Raw genomic sequence first — 13,996 nt, forward strand, 5'->3', positions numbered from 1 at the left:
GACCACAGAAGACCAGGCAGCACACGCAGGAGTCCCACAGCATGGGGAAAAGAAAGTTACAGAAGAGGCCCATGCAGCACTACGACAAAGGCTCCAACGCCGCTGGAGAACCACTCAGGAACCTGTGCGTCGCAGGATAGAGTGCTGGAGGCTGGAGCTACAAGATGCATGAAGGACTTGGAGGAAGGATGCCAACAAGCCTTGGCAGCTGCAAAACACATGGTGCACGGGGTACTACCTTGCATGGGGAGGCAAACCCTTACCTCCACCAAAATTGGACAGTTGGAAGAGAGGACCGTCATGACCACTTCAGTCTACCACCCATGATGCAAGAGCCACACAGTTCAGAAGGAGAGGTGATCCACACAGCCGGTCGTCATTGCAGTTGGTGACTCCTTCACCCCAAGGAAGATTCATTCACTCTTCTGATGCAGACTGAAGGCGGGCTGTCTTCAGAGGATGCACAACTGGGAAACAGTTGCAGTTGCTGGCAGAAGCCGGAGATACAATGTTGCAGAATGTGTCTTGCTTCTTTGTTGCGCTTATAGAGTTCCTGGAGGGTCCAGATGCAGTTTCTTCAGTGAGAAGTTGAAATGGAGGATTCAGAGGATTCCTGCTGGAGACTTGCAAACTGAATCTGAGGAACCACCCAAAGGATACACCGGGCTCTGACGTCACCTGCTGGCACTGGCCACTCAGATGCTCCCAGGGTTCCCTGCCAACCTTGAATCCAAGATGGCAAAACCCAGGGACCCTCTGGAGGAGCTCTGAGAACTACCCCTGGGGTGGCGATGGACAGGGGAGTGGTCACTCCCCTTTCCTTTGTCCAGTTTTGTGCCAGAGCAGGGACTGGGGATCCCTGAACCAGTGTAGACTTGTTTGTGAAAGGAGGGCACCAAATATGCCCTTCAAAGCATTTCCAATGACTTGGGGAGGCTACCCTTCCCAAGTCTGTAACACCTATTTCAAAAGGGAGAGGATGTAACACCCCTCTCCCAAAGGAAATACTTTGTTCTGCCTTCCTGGGCTTGAGCTTGTTAAGCAGCAGGAGGGCAGCAGCTGGGGCTGCCTGGAAAACCTTGGAAGGCTGAAATGACAGCACTGGGGGTCCTCTAAGGAGCCCCCAGAGTGCATGGAATCATACAACCAATGCTTACAAAAGACTTGCGGTATGATTCCAACTTGTTTAATATCAAACATGCCTATGTTCGGAGTTACCATTATGTAGCTGTACATAGGTAGTGACCTATGTCCAGTACACGCATAAAATGGTGTCTCGCACTCACGAAGTCTGGGAGGTCATGGGGACACCTCAGCTAGTGCAGGGGTACCTTCACATACAGGTACTTTGCACCCTGCCCTTAGGGCTGGAGGGCCTGCTATAGGGGTGACTTATAAGTGACCTGGTGAAGTGTAAATGGCAATGAAGGGGTACTTGCACCTTTTCACGCAGGCTGCAATGGCAGCCCTGCAGCAGCCTTTGCATGGGCTCCCTTTGGGTGGCAAAGTATATGCTGCAGCCCATAGGGCTCCCCTGGAACCCCAATGCCCTGCTTACCAAGGTACTATATACTAGGAACTTATAAAGGGGCACCAGTATGCCAATTGAGAGTGAAATACAAAGTTTTGGGAGAGAGAGCATAATCACTGGGGTCCTGGTTAGAGGATCCCAGTGAACACAATCAAGCAAACTGACATCAGGCAGAAAATGGGGGTAACCATGCCAAGAAAGAGGGTACTTTCCTACAAAACCCCGCTCCCAAATGAGGGACAATAGGGCTAACCTTCCCCAGATGAATCTTCATTGTCTAAGTGGAAATATCTCGAGAGTCCATCTGCATTGGAGTAGTTACACCCAGGTTCATGTTCCACTGTAAGTCCATACCCTACAGGGAAATGGACCACCTCAACAATTTTGGGTTTTCTCCTTTCATCTACTTAAGCCATAAGAGAGGTCTGTGGTCTGTCTGAACAATGAAGTGAGTACCAAAGATGTATGGTCTCAACTTCTTCATGGCCCAGACCACAGCAAAGGCCTCCCTCTCTATGGCTGACCAATGCTTTTCTCTGGGGGTCAACCATCTGCTGATAAACGCTAGTGGTTGATCCTGACCCTCTGTATTAAGCTGTGAAAGAACTGCCCCCACCCCTACCTCTGAAGCATCAGGCTGAACTATGAACTTTTGGAGTAGTTTGGGCTCTTTAGACAGGTGCAGAGCACGTGGCCTTGTTAGCGCGCCTGGTCCTGAGTAAGTAAACACGTATAGGCCGATGAACCTTTTGGATCACATGGAGTATCCTAGCTATGTAGTAATCGATGAACATCAATTATCAATGTTATCAATCAATAACCACTAAGAGAATCATTAAGCATGAGACAATATATCGACATTTCATGAATAACCACAACTCGATTATACGTTTCATCAATTTTATTTCCCTATTAGTTACAATACTAAGTCATAAGGTTAATTCAAACTTTATTCAGTCAGCTCAGAACTAGTTCCTTCATGGCCACCAGCAACATAATCTAATCAGAACTTGAGAAAACATATACCATAATGCTTCAAAATAAGCCAACAAAGATGAATATGTCAACATCAATAGCAGAGTTCAGCAATCAGTTTGTCATTCATTTGTCACTGTCAACATCACCCAAAGAATCCTACCTAACCCAAATTAGCATTTAGAATGTGGGACTTCATGCAAAAATAATTTAGAACATGAATTTGAAAAACATCTAGCTAGTAGATAACCTATAAAAACAGCGCAGTTGGTACCTAAAAAGAAAAGGCTCAAAGTTAATCAGTCACATTGTCATAGCTACCTATCCACGAAATGGATTAGCAACAAAGTTAGTCTTCGTCTGTAGGTCATCAATCAATCAGCAACACATCAGGCTCTCAAGAGCATGAGCGCAATGACAGAATCTCAAACCACGTCTCTTGACGTCATCAATTCTCACCTCACATCTCCCTCGATTCTTGCATCTCGAATCTGAAGTTTTAGCCCCTTGTCATGACTTTTTCTTCGAGTTTTTCAGTCCATCCCCCTAATTCCTAATTGGTCAGTCAATCAGCAGTTATGACTCGATCCTATAATATTAAGTTTGCAAATCTATGAATTCTCATATTTCTCCATTCTCAATTCGTTGATTGGTGCACTGTACGATGTCCTCATCATCCGGCTCATCAGGTATCGAAAATGTTGCATCTTCTTCTCTAGTCAGTGCTTCTATTGTTCAAGTCCTTGGAAAGTACATCAAGTCTGCCTTACACCAAACTGTAACATTTTAGTTTCATCATCTCCTGTCCATTGGTACATTGCAGAAATCTCTAGCAAAGCAGATTTTGTTAAGCAGCAAACAGTTCACGGTCAGTTCAATGCACCAGCAACTTCTACTTTGTACGTTTATTAATTCGACTCCTGTATGAGGCCTGGAAAGACTAGGCCACAACTTCGGCTAAGTTAACTCTACAATATAATGCAAAACATAGGTTATACATCTCAATATGGCACATTACTACAGTATTATTACATTTTTTTATTATTTCACATATTTTTAATCATTTTAGTGCAAAGTTCGTATAAGTGGCTGCCATTCTCCGTGGGCACATTTTCAAACGTGCACATAAATTTTTCTCCATGATTAATTTCTCTATGAACTTTTGTTAACCATAATATATAAGCATTTATTGAAAATATCTGTTTCAACAGCCTGCTTATGTTCCTCAAAAGTTTTTGATAGCTGGCTATCCATAATACCTTCTTAGGCATTTCTTGGAGGTGAGGTCATTAAGAGTGGCAACAATAGAGCCACAGTTCTTATTGAACCTCCTGTAATACCCAGTGATACCTAGAAAGGCTCTGACCTGGGTCTGTGTGGTAGGGGGAATCTGCTTCAACGGTCCCTCCTCTAATGACTAAATATGTCATCACACCTTTCGTTCCCCATCATTTCACAATTCTGTTTCTGCTGTATCTTGTCTCCTACTCAAATCTTCCCTATACATTATTTCCCTGTTTCATTCTTCCCTCCTCTGATTATTTTTAGATCTTTTCAATTTGATCTTTTGACATAATTTACATGAACCCCATATTCCTAATATGCAAGCAATCATAATTAATATCCCTTGTATGATTTTTAATAATACCCCATTCTAAATTTGACTCAGCCAATTTCCCAATGAAGCAAATCCTCTTCCCAAACACCTGGCTCCTTCAATTCTTTCAAATCCTTACTTGAGTTAGTCAGATTAGTGAGTAAGGGCCAGATGTATCAAAGGGTTTTACCCATTCTGTGTCTATGGGAAAATGCTTTAGTACATATGGCCCTAAGTCTCTTATCTCCTTATCATTGTCCAGAATATAGGAACAACAATGCCTAGCATTAATCATTTTACAGACTCCAATGTCTTTCGCTAAAAGAATGTCTAAAGGAAGCCTATTTTGAAGCGTCAAAGCGCTATCCGCAGCTAATTCAGTATCTATCAAAAGTATTGCCCCTGTAAAATTTGTCAGCATGTAATCCACAATAGTAGACAACTTTTGTATCTTGATCGAATTCAGAATGACTCCCACTGAAGGAATCAGTGCACCAAAGATATCTCCCACAATTGCAGAAGAGGTTTCCCTCCTCTGTCGCTTATGATGTAATTCAGTCAATTTTGGAAACTTCTTTAAGTCATCTATCTGGTAAATTTTAGGGAAAACTATCCCCAAATAACATGTCCCATACCTTCCTCTTAGAAGACGGTAATAAGCTTTTAGTCCACATATATAATAGATCCCAGGAATCACAGGGTTCTGACCATTCAACATAAAAGTCCACTTACTCTGAAACAAAAACACATGCCTACATTCACTCGTACCCACAAATAATGTATCAGTGCATGATTTTGGCCTATATATACAAAGCTTCCTACATGTAGTGCATCTAAGTCTAATTTCCCTTACGTTTTATTAGCAGTGTAAGCATAATCATTCTTATAAGTCCTTTTCCATAAACCCTTCTCTAATTTCTCTTTTATTGCTTTTCTCCTATCATCAGTATGTCCTATGATGCTTTTCTCGAAAGTTGTAAGAAAGCACGTTAGATTGTTACGATGCGGATAGGCTGTTCCAAATGTTAAAGTAGGCTCAAAGAATCCTCTAACTAGCACTATATCATGCTCTCTAGCTATTTTACTCAGGTTTCTAATAATACGAACAAATGAAAACACAACATCGTCGTTGGAATGAAAATACTGTATGTACTCTTGGTCATAGAACCTTGTTAGAAGCAGGCTACAGCTTATCCATAGGTTAAGGGTAAACTATGGTACGTAACTCCTTCCTCTACTGACAAAGGAATTTGCGTACACACAAGACAATTCTTCGCATCCATAGTTTCAACATACTCACTCAACAAGCGATAGAAAACATTAGAAGAAAGCTCTCCTTGTGCATTAGTATAATCGTGCAAGTACTTCTCATCTAACTTAAACCTCTTGAACTCTTGAACTTAGGCCAGGGCCGTAGGTAGCAAAAAAAAGCTGCAGTTTCAGGCCTCTTGTGCCCCGGCCTGCCCGTGTGCAGTGCACACAGGACAGGCCCGAGCACAAGAGGCCTGAAAAGGCAGCTTTCGCTGCCTATGGCTCTCCTGAATGTAGCTGATCTCAGAAGTGCTAAGCAGAGTCGGGCCTAGCTGACCAGGCCCGACCCTGCTCAGCGTTTCTGAGATGAGTGCATTCAGGAGGACTCCACGGGTCACAGAACTCCACCTCCGTGGAAGTGCACAGAGTGCTTTTTCAACTCTGTAGAATTCCGTCGAGTCAGGCTCCATTTACTCCGCCCAGGCATACTATTTGGATGTTGGCCAGTTTGGTGGCATACTATTTATTAACATTTACTCTAGTTTTCCAATGTAGTTTTGACTTTTCATTTATTGTGTTTTTAAAGGGTTAAGCATAGTTTTTTTTAGTGAGTTTAGTGGTGCAACCTGGCAAGGATTGGGAATATTATTTGCTTACTCATCTAATACTCCAATTTCACCTCATAGGGACAAAAGAAAGCAAAAATAACTATTACCTTAAATACCAAAAGTTGCCTATATTGATTGTACAACAAACGGTAAACCTACCATCTGTCTCATTCATAATGGTACAAGCCATTTCACCCTGCAAACTGACCTCACCCAGCACATTATTGAACCCACCCACACCACTAGACACCCTCTTGGGCTTGAATTTCCATTCAATCAGTAACATCACAGTCAACAAGTCAGCAAATATTACCTGGGCAGATAACACCCTTGTAGTTTTCAGCATACCCATCCTGCAGCATCACAAAGTTGCCACCACCACTGGACACAGATGGAAAAGCATCTTAGAAGAGGAATGGACCTCCGCCCTCTCTGAGCCTTGGCTTAAGCACACTATTGAATTGCTGAAATCAAAAACATCAATAGCTGGATCATTACATGTTCCAAAACTCTGGCTTCCCTCAAGCACAACCCAATGGCAAGAACCACTCCACAGGCCAGCTGGTACACAGAGGAACTCAGTCTGATGAAATGCATCTGCAGACAATTGGAATGCAAATGGGTAAAATGTCAAAACACTGCAGGTAAAGAAATCTTCAATTCAGGCCTAAGACACACCCACCACCACATATGGAACACCAAGCGCAAAGCTGTGTAGACATAAGCACAAACAGCAGCAAGAAAGTCTTTACCATCATCAAAGATTTCACCGCAGCTTTGGCCACCTCCAACAACAGCAACCCATCACAAGACTTTTGCAACAAGCTCTCAGAATTTATCTGTAACAAAATCACCTCCATGTACAGCAACTTTGACACACAACTGAACCCTGTCACCATTGCAGCTCATCATCCTATCACAGCTGATGAACAAGCCATGGCCTCGTGGACTGCTGTCACCATTGTCAAAACATTACTACCATGAAGACTATCCCCTCAGGGAAGCCATCTGAATCTTTTCCCCATCTCTCCTTCAGCAAAGGACTCCTACCTCTCAACAAAACACTAACATCCATCTTCAATACCTCTATTTACTCATTTCAGGACACCTGCAAACATGTCAATGTCCTAAGTAACCATCTGCTGACCCATCTACACTCTCCAACTATTGACCCAACTCCCTTCTACTATATCCGGCAAAGGTCTTATAAAAATGAATCAACAGACAGCTCACCAAACACCTTAGCAATCATCAGGTCCTTAATGCCATGCAGTCTGAATTCAGGCTTAATCACAGTACAGAAGCAGCACTCACCACCGTCACAGACAACATCTGCATGATCCTTGACAGAAGATGCACAACAATTAATATTCTTCGGGATCTCTCTTCAGCTTTTGACACATTTTCAAACCCTATCTTCACCAGGCACATGCATGAGATTGGCATCCAAGGATTTGCTCTCAGCTAGATCTGCCAGTTTTTGATATATAGTACACAAGCTGTAAGCCTGACACCTTACTCCCCTGAAGCCTGCAAACTCTACTGCAGAGTGCCTCAATGTTCATTGCTCAACTGCAACCTCTTCAAAGAATACATCTGTTCTGTGCGGACCCACTAACCTGAATTCCAGGCATTCCGATGGGGCGATGATAATTCCCCAATCCCGGTGAGGACTAAAGTGACTGTAATGAAGAGTACATTGTCCTCTCGCAAGTTCTCAAGGGGAAGAAGGTTTTGGGAAGAGAAAAAGAGAAAATACCAGCTTCTGCTTCGTGGACTGCAAAATCAGACTGCTGTACCCTGGACTGCATGTCGTGTTGGGCGTCAGGACTTCTGACTTCTCGAAATAATGGGTTCTTGGTTTTTAGGATTCTGGACTGCAAAAGGATTTTTTCATTAATACATTGAATTAGCATAAACTATTGCAAAATGTCAATTATTGTTCACACATTGTGCATACATTGTACATAAGGCTTAACAAGTCTCTTCCTCTTTTCACAATACTTTCAGAGCCTCTGAAGCAATGTCCAAACTCAGAAACAATCAACTTGACTATAAGGATTTTTTGTATTCTGGCGTAATCTTTTCCAAATAGCCCACAGAAGACCAGGCAGCACACGCAGGAGTCCCACAGCATAGGGAGAAGAAAGTTGCAGAAGAGGCCCATGCAGCACTACGACAAAGGCTCCAACGCTGCTGGAGAACCACTCAGGAACCTGTGCGTCGCAGGATAGAGAGCTGGAGGCTGGAGCTACAAGATGCATGAAGGACTTGGAGGAAGGATGCCAACAAGCCTTGGCAGCTGCAAAACACATGGTGCACGGGGGTACTATCTTGCATGGGGAGGCAAGCCCTTACCTCCACCAAAATTGGACAGTTGGAAGAGAGGACCGTCATGACCACTTCAGTCTACCACCCATGATGCAAGAGCCACACAGCTCAGAAGGAGAGGTGATCCACACAGCCAGTCGTCATTGCAGTTGGTGACTCCTTCACCCCAAGGAAGATTCATTCACTCTTCTGATGCAGACTGAAGACGGGCTGTCTTCAGAGGATGCACAACTGGGAAACAGTTGCAGTTGCTGGCAGAAGCCGGAGATACAATGTTGCAGAATGTGTCTTGCTTCTTTGTTGCGCTTATAGGGTTCCTGGAGGGTCCAGATGCAGTTTCTTCAGTGAGAAGTTGAAATGGAGGATTCAGAGGATTCCTGCTGGAGACTTGCAAACTGAATCTGAGGAACCACCCAAAGGATAGACTGGGCTCTGACGTCACCTGCTGGCACTGGCCACTCAGATGCTCCCAGGGTTCCCTGCCAACCTTGAATCCAAGATGGCAAAACCCAGGGACCCTCTGGAGGAGCTCTGAGAACCACCCCTGGGGTGGTGATGGACAGGGGAGTGGTTACTCCCCTTTACTTTGTCCAGTTTTGTGCCAGAGCAGGGACTGGGGGTCCCTGAACCAGTGTAGACTTGTTTGTGAAAGGGGGGCACCAAATGTGCCCTTCAAAGCATTTCCAATGACCTGGGGAGGCTACCCTTCCCAAGTCTGTAACACCTATTTCCAAAGGGAGAGGATGTAACACCCCTCTCCCAAAGGAAATCCTTTGTTCTGCCTTCCTGGGCTTGAGCTTGTTAAGCAGCAGGAGGGCAGCAGCTGGGGCTGCCTGGAAAACCTTGGAAGGCTGAAATGACAACACTGGGGGTCCTCTAAGGAGCCCCCAGAGTGCATGGAATCATATAACCTATGCTTACAAAAGACTTGCTGTATGATTCCAACTTGTTTAATATTAAACATGCCTATGTTCGGAGTTACCATTATGTAGCTGTACATAGGTAGTGACCTATGTCCAGTACACGCATAAAATGGTGTCTCGCACTCACGAAGTCTGGGAGGTCGTGGGGACACCTCAGCTAGTGCAGGGGCACCTTCACATACAGGTACTTTGCACCCTGCCCTTAGGGCTGGAGGGCCTGCTATAGGGGTGACTTATAAGTGACCTGGTGAAGTGTAAATGGCAATGAAGGGGTGCTTGCACCTTTTCACGCAGGCTGCAATGGCAGCCCTGCAGAAGCCTTTGCATGGGCTCCCTTTGGGTGGCAAAATATATGCTGCAGCCCATAGGGATCCCCTGGAACCCCAATGCCCTGCTTACCAAGGTACCATATACTAGGGACTTATAAAGGGGCACCAGTATGCCAATTGAGAGTGAAATACAAAGTTTTGGGAGAGAGAGCATAATCACTGGGGTCCTGGTTAGAGGATCCCAGTGAACACAATCAAGCAAACTGACATCAGGCAGAAAATGGGGGTAACCATGCCAAGAAAGAGGGTACTTTCCTACAAAACCCCGCTCCCAAATGAGGGACAATAGGGCTAACCTTCCCCAGATGAATCTTCATTGTCTAAGTGGAAATATCTCGAGAGTCCATCTGCATTGGAGTAGTTACACTTAGGTTTATGTTCCACTGTAAGTCCATACCCACAGGGAAATGGACCACCTCAACAATTTTGGGTTTTCTCCTTTCATCTCTACTTAAGCCATAAGAGAGGTCTGTGGTCTGTCTGAACAATGAAGTGAGTACCAAAGATGTATGGTCTCAACTTCTTCATGGCCCAGACCACAGCAAAGGCCTCCCTCTCTATGGCTGACCAATGCTTTTCTCTGGGGGTCAACCATCTGCTGATAAACGCTAGTGGTTGATCCTGACCCTCTGTATTAAGCTGTGAAAGAACTACCCCCACCCCTACCTCTGAAGCATCAGGGTGAACTATGAACTTTTGGAGTAGTTTGGGCTCTTTAGACAGGTGCAGAGCACATGGCCTTGTTAGCGCACCTGGTCCTCAGTAAGTAAACGCGTATAGGCCGATGAACCTTTTGGATCACATGGAGTATCTTAGCTATGTAGTAATCGATGAACATCAATTATCAATGTTATCAATCAATAACCGCTAAGAGAATCATTAAGCATGAGACAATATATCAACATTTCATGAATAACCACAACTCGATTATACGTTTCATCAATTTTATTTCCCTATTAGTTACAATACTAAGTCATAAGGTTAATTCAAACTTTATTCAGTCAGCTCAGAACTAGTTCCTTAATGGCCACCAGCAACATAATCTAATCAGAACTTGAGAAAACATATACCATAATGCTTCAAAATAAGCCAACAAAGATGAATATGTCAACATCAATAGCAGAGTTCAGCAATCAGTTTGTCATTCATTTGTCACTGTCAACATCACCCAAAGAATCCTACCTAACCCGAATTAGCATTTAGAATGTGGGACTTCATGCAAAAATAATTTAGAACATGAATTTGAAAAGCATCTAGCTAGTAGATAACCTATAAAAACAGCGCAGTTGGTACCTAAAAAGAAAAGGCTCAAAGTTAATCAGTCACATTGTCATAGCTACCTATCCACGAAATGGATTAGCAACAAAGTTAGTCTTTGTCTTCAGGTCATCAATCAATCAGCAACACATCAGGCTCTCAAGAGCATGAGCACAATGACAGAATCTCGGACCACGTCATCAATTCTCACCTCACATCTCCCTCGATTCTTGCATCTCGAATCTGAAGTTTTAGCCCCTTGTCATGACTTTTTCTTCAAGTTTTTTAGTCCATCCCCCTAATTCCTAATTGGTCAGTCAATCAGCAGTTATGACTCTATCCTATAATATTAAGTTTGCAAATCTATGAATTCTCATATTTCTCCGTTCTCAATTCGTTGATTGGTACACTGTACAATGTCCTCATCATCCGGCTCATCAGGTATCGAAAATGTTGCATCTTCTCTAGTCAGTGCTTCTATTGTTCAAGTCCTTGGAAAGTACATCAAGTCTGCCTTACACCAAACTGTAACATTTTAGTTTCATCATCTCCTGTCCACCGGTACATTGCAGAAAACTCTAGCAAAGCAGATTTTGTTAAGCAGCAAACAGTTCACGGTCAGTTCAATCCACCAGCAACTTCTACTTTGTACGTTTATTAATTCGACTCCTGTATGAGGCCTGGAAAGACTAGGCCACAACTTCGGCTAAGTTAACTCTACAATATAATGCAAAACATAGGTTCTACATCTCAATATGGCACATTCCTACAGTATTATTAATTTTTTTTATTATTTCACATATTTTTAATCATTTTAGTGCAAAGTTTGTATAAGTGGCTGCCATTCTCCGTGGGCACATTTTCAAACGTGCACATTAATTTTTCTCCATGATTAATTTCTCTATGAACTTTTGTTAACCATAATATATAAGCATTTATTAAATATATCTGCTTCAACAGCCTGCTTATGTTCCTCAAAAGTTTTTGATAGCTGGCTATCCATAATACCTTCTTAGGCATTTCTTGGAGGTGAGGTCATTAAGAGTGGCAACAATAGAGCCACAGTTCTTATTGAACCTCCTGTAACACCCAGTGATACCTAGAAAGGCTCTGACCTGGGTTTGTGTGGTAGGGGGAATCTGCTTCAACGGTCCCTCCTCTAATGACTAAATATGTCATCACACCTTTCGTTCCCCATCATTTCACAATTCTGTTTCTGCTGTATTTTGTCTCCTTCTCAAATCTTCCCTATACATTATTTCCCTGTTTCATTCTTGCCTCCTCTGATTATTTTTAGATCTTTTCAATTTGATCTTTTGACATAATTTACATGAACCCCATATTCCTAATATGCAAGCAATCATAATTAATATCCCTTGTATGATTTTTAATAATACCCCATTCCTAATTTGACTCAGCCAATTTCCCAATGAAGCAAATCCTCTTCCCAAACACCTGGCTTCTTCAATTCTTTCAAATCCTTACTTGAGTTAGTCAGATTAGTGAGTAAGGGCCAGATGTATCAAAGGGTTTTACCCATTCTGTGACTATGGGAAAATGCTTTAGTACATATGGCCCTAAGTCTCTTATTTCCTTATCATTGTCCAGAATATAGGAACAACAATGCCTAGCATTAATCATTTTACAGACTCCAATGTCTTTCGCTAAAAGAATGTCTAAAGCAAGCCTATTTTGAAGCGTCAAAGTGCTATCCGCAGCTAATTCAGTATCTATCAAAAGTATTGCCCCTGTAAAATTTGTCAGCATGTTATCCACAAGAGTAGACAACTTTTGTATCTTGATCGAATTCAGAATAACTCCCAGTGAAGGAATCACTGCACCAAAGATATCTCCCACAATTGCAGAAGAGGTTTCCCTCCTCTGTCGCTTATGATGTAATTCAGTCAATTTTGGAAACTTCTTTAAGTCATCTATCTGGTAAATTTTAGGGAAAACTATCCCCAAATAACATGTCCCATACCTTCCTCTTAGAAGACGGTAATAAGCTTTTAGTCCACATATATAATAGATCCTAGGAATCACAGGGTTCTGACCATTCAACACGAAAGTCCACTTACTCTGAAACAAAAACACATGCCTACATTCACTCGTACCCACAAATAATGTATCAGTGCATGATTTTGGCCTATATATACAAAGCTTCCCTACATGTAGTGCATCTAAGTCTAATTTCCCTTGCGTTTTATTAGCAGTGTAAGCATAATCATTCTTATAATTCCTTTTCCATAAACCCTTCTCTAATTTCTCTTTTATTGCTTTTCTCCTATCATCAGTATGTCGTATGATGCTTTACTCGAAAGGTGTAAGCAAGCATGTTAGATTGTTACGATGCGGATAGGCTGTTCCAAATGTTAAAGTAGGCTCAAAGAATCCTCTAACTAGCACTATATCATGCTCTCTAGCTATTTTACTCAGGTATCTAATAATACGAACAAATGAAAACACAACATCGTGGTTGGAATGAAAATACTGTATGTACTCTTGGTTATAGAACCTTGTTAGAAGCAGGCTACAGCTTATCCATAGGTTAAGGGTAAACTATGGTACATAACTCCTTCCTCTACTGACAAAGGAATTTGCGTACACACAAGACAATTCTTCGCATCCATAGTTTCAACATACTCACTCAACAAGCAATAGAAAACGTTAGAAGAAAGCTCTCCTTGTGCATTAGTATAATCATGCAAGTACTTCTCATCTAACTTAAACCTCTCTAAAGCCGATAGAGTAGTAGATTCAGGAGCAGAAGTAAAAATATCTTTTTTCATATCATGAACAGACATTCCCACAATCATCACTATAAAAAAGATTCCACACATAACTGCCAATCCAACACTCATGTATCTACAGCGCCTTGCAATTTTATCTTGATTATTTAGCTCAGCCATGATCTCTAAAGAATCAGAAAGCAGAAGTAACTCTTATATAAAATCAAAAATGAAGAAAAATTCTTCTCTCACAGTTCAGTTTCACATCCAGGAACCCTTTTTCAAATCGATTAGAAGCTTTTCACATCTGGTTTTCAGTGTCAAATCAGGTTATCAATGTATCTTTCAGTTTTATTTTCAAACAGACTCTTTCTTAGGTTTTTCAGATTAGCTCAACAATTCAGCTTCCTCGATCACCTTCAGGTTACATCACAATACTGACTCTGAACTTCTCAATCAAAACAA

The sequence above is a fragment of the Pleurodeles waltl genome, chromosome 9, assembly GCF_031143425.1.
Source record: "Pleurodeles waltl isolate 20211129_DDA chromosome 9, aPleWal1.hap1.20221129, whole genome shotgun sequence".
NCBI lineage: Eukaryota > Metazoa > Chordata > Amphibia > Caudata > Salamandridae > Pleurodeles > Pleurodeles waltl.